We start from the raw sequence: 8551 nt of genomic DNA, 5'->3' as shown, positions 1-8551 counted from the left end.
TTAAAGATATCTCAGTCTAGTCTGCCACTTTCTCTTCCTTCTCTAACTGGTTTCCAGAGTGTGCCAAGTCTACCTTGGAGCTAGCTCTAGAATGATTGCTATCTATTTAGAGGCTAAAGGAATGCTATAAAGTTTCATGAAGTTTTTTCAGAAAACAGCTATGTAGTATTTCAGCTGGCGAAAAAGTTCTGAAAGTTTTTCATAGACATGATGATTATTGCTGGATATTCCAAGATAATCCAAAATTGTCCTAAAATCCATTTCTTTGGTAATGTTAAAGTGCATGATTAGGATATAATGTATTTCTGGCTAAATCTGAGCTATCCTTAAAGGTCTTAATGGTAATACGCTTTATTTTGAACAACTGTCTACTACACCTGGATTACATGGAAAGTAGATACAGTATGACACCGAATGGCAGAGACTGCAAAGAGTGGCTTCTTCCCTAAGAGATCTTAGAGCCACATAAAAAGACACTGAGCACATAGGTGTGCATGGACATTAAACTTAATGGCAAAATACAAATTGTGCAACACAAATAATTAAGTGATCAGGTATAAGTAACTGAACAAAGAGAAAGGAAATTGATTGAGGAATTTGCAGTAATACTCTTGGAGGTTAGAGAGGAGACTGTTGGGGCTCCATTAACCTTAAAGTTAGATTTAACACTTTTTATCTGATCTCAAAATGTAATTAAACTTTGTTTATTAAGATGTATGACATCACCAAAGTAGTATCAACTCCAGGTTCTCTTTTACTTTTATGGAGGGTATTTAACTTGGTTATATATGTCTCCTTCCTTCCTTCCTTCCTTCCTTCCTTCCTTCCTTCCTTCCTTCCTTCCTTCCTTCCTTCCTTCCTTCCTTCCTCCCTTCCTTCCTTCCTTCCTTCCTCCCTCCCTCCCTCCCTCCCTCTCTTCCTCCCTCCCTCCCTCTCTTCCTCCCTCCCTCCTTCTATCTTTCAAGCCAAAGTCTATTTAGAAAGGCAGTTAGCCATTTGTTGTTCATAAAAGTATAATGTTCCTGAATCATAGACTGCTTACAGGTGTCCATGAAGCTTGTACATGTGTAGATTTAATCATTGGTCCCTTGGGAAATGATGTACTATAAGATGTTGGTGTGAGAGAGATATTCTTTCCTTCTTTGTTGTTGTATGTGTGTGTGTTATTTATGAGGATATACTGCTTCTGCATTTCAAAACATCAGAGGTAATGATTGTAAGAATTTTATATAATATTTCAAAACTTGAAACAATAACCAAGGAAAGTATTCCTTGTTAAGATATTACTGCTTAATGGTAAACCACTAATAGACTCCTCGAATCCCTGGGAAGAACTAGAAATAAGTCAGCATACCTGAGCTATAGGGAATAATACATTTAGAGGGTGTTATATTGGATTTCAGTCTCTTATTTCTTACTGTCTCTAAGAGGAGGAAACTAGCAAAGATATTGCTCTCCAGTGGGTCAATTGGGGTCCTTAGAGTGGGCTTTCCCTCAACTGTGAGAATATAAAGTAGCCACAGAGTATTTTGAATCCCTCCTGTTTGGACTGCTTCTCAGGAAAACTTGTGCTGGCCATGTGGCACAAATTCCTGATGAGGCAGACTGAAAGCTACTTGAGGGAAAAAGAGGAATAATGTTTTTCTTGTCTGCCATTATTCCTTAACTCCTAGGACAGTGTTCTGCACATTGTTGGGCTTATCAAAGATACCTTTAAGGACAGCCGTGTTAGCTTTTCAAAAGATTGTTACCAGCTCTGTTTGATTTATGCCTTTTGATATTTTTTTTCCTCCCGGAAAGACATTCACAAATGAAACCATCACATAGTAAGAGTCCAATAAACAGGGTGTTCTGTGTAGCTACTGGAGAAGAGAAACTCTCTCAATGCACATTAGAGACTTGGGGAGACACCACTTTATTGTTGTTTTATTATTATTGTTGTTGTCATTGTTTGGTTTGTGACATATAGACTCCTTTAGTATCTCTGCTTAAATCCACTTGGCCATGTTGGTAGTATTTCTTTTATGTACTGTGAATTCCTATGAATACTTATTATCTAGCTAATTTGATTTTATACCGCAACCCATTCTCAGAGCAGAATAATGAGTTAATAATAATAGTAACAATTTGTGCTCCAAGAATGTCAAATATTCTGTAACATACGTGTACTTGATTGAGGAGAAAAGAATTTGGAAAGTGAAACCAAAAAAAAAGGGAAAAAAAGAGTCTAAAATTTCAACAGAGGCCCCCAAGATTATCAGTTCATTACAGTGCGAACTAGTTTTACCACAGTCTATATAATACTAAGGAAAGTATAGAATTAGGGAAAAGCATGAGTTTTGTAAACCAAAGATCTCTGTCCCAGACTCAGTGAGCAGTGCAATTTAGAAAATATTACAGAGTATCTCTCTGCCTCAATTTTCCTTTTTGGAAAACATCTTTTTAAGCTTTTAGTCATGATACAACCACCTTACTGAGTTTTTTTTCTTCTCAAAGCACTAAAATAAGTAGTTAAGCTAGCTCCTGTGCAAGTCTCAAAATAAGAAAGTTCCCTTAACAGAGTAATCTCTGTAATTTTTTCTTATATTCATCTATGGAATGACATATCTCAGAAACCTCAAAGGCAGAAAAATATAGCTAGTTATTTGGTTCTAATTCATGGAAAATGCAGCAAGCCAGGCTAGCAAATGTTATAGGACTTCTGGAATACGTTGATTCATGTGCGCATTAAACTCTTTATTTGATTTCAAAATGAAACTTTTTCTTTCAAGCAGCCAAGCTTGCATTCTAGGCAAATAAAAGAGTACCAAAGGGGTTTTTTTAGTCCTCTTTTATTTGCATTCTAGGCAAATAAAAGAGTACTAAAGGGGTCATTGAGATTGGCAGATTCCTGGCTGTGATATACTGATAAGAAGCTTGACTCTGTGGATGTAGTGATCAGCTCATTTTGAAGATTACATGACATGATATGACTGATCATAAATATTATCTGACATATCTACCATACTTTGTTGAGCTTTGTATAAAGAATGGACATTTTCCTCATTTGTCTAGGTTTCTTTCCTTCAAAAACTATGATGGATAATCTTTTTATGCAAAAACAGATCTTAAAAGGTCTGCCATTCTTAACCATTCACGCAGAAGAACATCTCAATTTGCTCTCAAAGTGGATAATATTTTAATTCTTCCTTGATTCACAAATGAAAATAATAATCATTGAACTGAGAAAAAGTATAAACAATTTCTGGTAAATTTTTCACAGGAAAAGGTGTAAGATATAATATTATCATGGTAATACTGACAACACCTGCTTGGACTTACAGAAATAAAACAAATTTGCAAGCCATAATTTTAAACCTTCTTTTTCTAAATGTATTGTAAATAGTGTTTTGGGTTAGATATAATAAATTTTTTTCAATTTTCAGTGTTCTCGTGTTTTGTGGCTCTTTCCTTTTTTTTTCCTTCAAAATTTTATTAGCCCTTAAAAGATGTTTACATTTTGTCAAATGCTGTCGAGATTAAAGTTTGCAGCTTTTTAACATACACAATCTTAGCCGTAGTCTTTGTTCACTGAACATCCACAGCTTTCTTTGTGACAGGCTGTCAAGAAATATAATGTATAAAAAGACAGGTTAGCTCCTCAGAGACCATGGAAGATGCAGTTCTCAGTGATGTGCGACACCCCACAGAGAGCACCTTGCTGTTCCTGTGCGCAGTGAGTGATGTCGGAACTACTTGTTTGCTCTGCCATAAGATAGCATTAGCAGATGTAACAAGAAGAGATCATTCATTTGTGGAAATATTTATAGTAGTGTTTTCAAAGGACCGTTCAAGACTCAGTTGGAACTGATGAAGCATGTGGCAACGAATGTATCTAAAACCACGCAGGCTAAAATATCTCCCTACAAGGCAGTTAAAATGTGCTAAGTAAATGTGTGTACTACCAGAGATGAGAAAACTCTGGCTGTTGTATTTGAGCATATTCAAGGCAGGTGCATTTTCAGTAAAATAGAAGTAAGTATCTTATGTTGAAGGGGCCAGGTTAATTGATTTAATTTAAGAGGAAGTTTCCCCTATTATTTATTTCATACTGCCTAGCAAGTAACCTTTTCATATTCAAAATGCTCCTTCTTCCACCTGACAGAGCTTTTTTTATATTATAGATTTTGTTTCTCTGCATAATGCTTAAAAATCACACTTCACAGTACTTGGATACATCACACTTAAATGTGAAATTGAGCCAGCCTTACTCTTTAGGGTGCTGATAAGTTTTATATAAAAAAGAAGAGCTAATATGAGGCAAAAAAAAAAAAATTATGCTAAGTGAAAGAAACCAGACACAAAGTATTACATATTATATGGCTCCATTTTTTAAAAATGTAAATATACATACATTTATAAAGATGGAATTAGATTAGTAGTTATATAGGGCTGGGGAAGGATAAAGGAATTAGGAGTTGTTGCTAAGGGGTGTAGAGTTTTACTTTTTGGAGTAATGAAATTGTTCTAAAATGTTTTTGTGTGATCAATGCACAAAACTTTGATTATACTAAAAGCCACTGGTTGTGTACTTTGGATAGTTTGTATGGTATGTGAATATATCTCAATAAAACTGCTATAAATAAATATGCAATAGAAAATGAATTAACAAGTGCATACATATAAGTATCATGTTGTCCAAAAAGAGCATTCATCCCTCCTGTACATCACTGCATTCTTTTGCTAAACACCTCATTGTGCTCTAATTACTGAATGCTTATTAGTTCAAAAACTCCCTAGAGCAGGTCAGAAAGCACAACACCCAGCCATTGGATGCTGGCAAAGCTTTGTCAAAGGTTTGTCAAAGGTATTTGAGAAATCCCTAAAAGGACAAAGAGAAAAAGCTAAATGCACTCAGTAAAAGCTTGGGAATACCACAGGAATGTAACTTTTGGACACTTCTTAACACTTTCATTACTTTGGGCTACTTAGTGCAATGACAATTTACTAAATAAGGGCAATTTACTAAAGAGACTCCAGAAATGTGGAAGAATTATTGCACCTCTGAAGAAAGTATACAACATTTTCTCTGAAAAGATGAGACCCAACATTTCCAATAAATTTGATTTACTACTTAATGCACATCTGAAAGAGCATGCTGTTGGTTCAGAGAGCAGTTCACAGCAATTTGATTTACACTAATCAAATGAAATGGTACATTTTCCTGACACATAAATGAAGTCCACATTTTAAAAAATTACTTAAGAAAATAGCTATTAAAAATGTTTAGTCATCATGATAGAAGCTAGCAGACATTTCACACTTAGATTAAATTGATGAAGTTTAGTTGTCTCTGAAGATATATCTTTGTAATCATCCATCTTGTAGGCTTGCTTTAAGAAATAAAAAGTTCATCCTTCTAATTACTTTTAACTTTATATCAAAAGGATTTTTAAAACATGTAAGGGACAAGGAGGATAGAATGAGAAAGTCCAACCAAATAGGAGGTCAAGAAGGAAAGAAAATATGTAAGAGGAGTAGATATAGCTCAAGTGCTTGAGCGCCTGTTTCCCATGTACGAGGTCCTGGGTTTAATCCCCAGTACCTCCTACAAACAAACAAAAAAAACCACAATTCTCATTGGGGAGCGGGTGTAGCTCAGTGGTTGAGCACCTGCTTCCCATATATGAGCTCCTGGATTCAATCCCTAGTACCTACTAAAAAGAAAAAAAAAAAAAACAGAAAAAATAAATTATGTCTTTAAATGTTTTCTTTAAAAGATAGCTTGGTGTTTGTGCAAGGTAAACATTTTATAAGGTTGGCGTTTCATGTGCACTTACCAAATGCCTATTAGATGCCAGGCATGGTGGTAGGTGCTTGAAATCTACAATGTGTACAATGCAATCCTTTTATTTAGCAAACTCAAATTTATTGTAGGAGACAAATAAGATTATAACTTCAATAGAGTGTGAAGAAGTGGACACTTGGTGTTATGGAATTACCTAAGAGGACATCCCTACAATATCTGGCAGGTTAGGGAGGTCTCCCAAAGTCTGAACTGAGCTAGCGGGACAAATATTTAGTCATTTTCCAGGTTAATAGTAGCAGGTATCTGAGAACAAAAAGCAATATCCCTGAGGCAGAAAGTGTGGCTTACACAAAATCATAGTATGTGTGTATGTTCTCCAGATGAGATAGAACCTAGTATAGTGGGAAAGTGGGGAGCAGATAGGGTGAGGCAAAAGAAAGAAGAGGAGATAAGCAGAGGTGACACCATGAAGGACTCACAGTCCTGCAAATGAACTCAGGACTAATTCTGTGGGTTGTGAGGACCAATAGAAAGCTTTTAAGCAAGGCATAGATGTGAACATATCTATTCTTTAGAAAGAGGAGTGAAGAATTAAGTTGGTGTTTTCGTTTTCCAGCTGCTGAAACAAATACTATGCAATGGGCTGGTTTAATAACAAGAATTTATTGGCATATGTTTTCAGAGGCTAGAAGGCTTGTTTCTTCCCAGGGTCGGTATCTTCTAGCTGGCCAGCAATTTTTAGGTGTCCTTGAATTTGCCATCACTTGGCAATGCACACAGTGGCATCTTCTTTCTTTTCCAGGTTCCATTGACTTCCAGCTTCTGGTTGCTCACTTGGCTTTCCCTTCTGTACCCAATTTCCTTTGCTTATAAGGACTTCAGCTATATTTGATAAAAGCTCACCCTCATTCAGTTTGGGCACAGGTTAACTAATAATACTATCTCCAAATTTCCTAATTACAAATGGGTTCATTCCCATAGGACCAGGGACCTGAACATGCATTTTATGGAAGACATGATTCAATCCCCAACAGATGGATAAAAAATTCAGAGAAGGAGATCAATTAGAAGGCTATTGTAAAGGTGAAGACCTAAACTAAGTCAGTTACAGTAGGATACAGAGAAAATTTGATAGATATTAAAGTGGTAGAGTCAAGTTCAACTGAATACAAATTCTATGTGGAAGATAGATAAGACGGAAGATTCAAGTACAAAATCCAGGTGTTAGATTTTTTAAAAAGACAACTAAGGGGATGACATTGACTCTAACAAAAATATAGGCTGATGACAAACCATTTGGGGAAAAGATAATTCTATTGTGTTTGCTGTACAGATCTAGAACTTATCAGAGAGACTTGGGCTAGTATATAGATTTTAAAGTTAGTGGAATAAAGGTGTCTATTAAACTCATGGACATGAAAGATACTGCAGGAATATGTATAGATTTGTAAGAGAAATGGTTCAAGGAAATTATAGCAGGAGAAAATACATACATAAGGACTACTAAAGAAATAGGAATTTAAAAGGATCTCCAGACAAGGCCAGATGAAGAATTAGTGACTCAAAGAAGATGAGAAAGAATTTCAAGAAAGTTGAAGTCTTTTAAGATAGTTAAGGTCTGCAGAGAAGTAAAATTAGCTTGAAGAGTGAAGAAAGTCCATTGGAATACTGAGTTTCAAAGGAAGATGGGGTTAGGAGACCTGATTGCAGTTAGCCTGGAGAAAGAAAAGGACAGGAGAAAGTGATAGTACAACTGTAAGAAAGCAAGAAAAAATAGGGTAGTAGTTAGAGACAGCTAGAATGAAGGGGTGCTTTGTGTGTGTGTATATGTGTGCTTTTTTTTTTTAAAGAGAGAGAGGTTTGAACAAGTTCATAGGCTGAAAATGAAAATGAAAAATAAAAGAAGAAAAGAGAAAAGAAAGAAATGCAAACATGAATGGGAGGTGAAAGTACCAAAAATACTAAATGGTGGTGGTTCAAAATCCCTGGGCTGGCAGGTGACAATGGTACCCAGGGAAGAAATAGGAAAAAAGAGGAGGAAAATTTTACTTGATTGCAGAAGATTTAAACGTTAAGAGGATCAAGGTATTGCAGGAGGAAGGTCTTATACAGTAGTGAAGAGACAGTAAACTTTTGAAGGAGTAGTTGTTGGAAATGAGGGAGAACTGACCAGTCACATAAATGGATTGTCAGTATTTTTCCACTATCAGTGTCTGGCATCCTGAGTCTAGCAGTGGAAAAATCCAAACTTGGATTCTGGAGGTATGGGTACAAAGGAATTACAAAAGGGCAAAGGAAAGAGCCTGTCAGAAAGTGGGTGGTGATATTCTCTCATAGTATCCTGCACTTTTCCCTAGAGCAATTATCATGATGGTAAATAAATAATTAGTTGGGATTTGTCGGTCAAATGCCTTTCTGCCCCCTGGAATGTAAGCTCTCTGAAGTCAAGCACTGTGTCTATCTTGCTTATCATTCTGTGCCCAGCTCCTTGCACTATATTACAAATGAATAAATGGCCATGATAAGAACAAACTCAAAGCCAGAGAGGAAAAATCAACACAGGAAGGACTGACACATTCGGAGGAAAAAAAGGTTCAAAATTACCCAGGATTATTTTGGTGTTTTGGGTGAGGAACACTATATAGGGCAAAGACTAGGAGCTAGGAAAATAGTGACTAAAAAGTGTTAAAGGATAGTTTTGCAAGATGACATGATCTTTTTAGTAGGAAAGTCTTGGTTTTGTTCCATAAGGAGGGGTATAGG

The sequence above is a fragment of the Dasypus novemcinctus genome, chromosome 7 (genome assembly GCF_030445035.2).
Source record: "Dasypus novemcinctus isolate mDasNov1 chromosome 7, mDasNov1.1.hap2, whole genome shotgun sequence".
Lineage (NCBI taxonomy): Eukaryota > Metazoa > Chordata > Mammalia > Cingulata > Dasypodidae > Dasypus > Dasypus novemcinctus.
The sequence above is the reverse complement of the archived record's forward strand: the minus strand, read 5'-3'. Positions refer to the sequence as shown.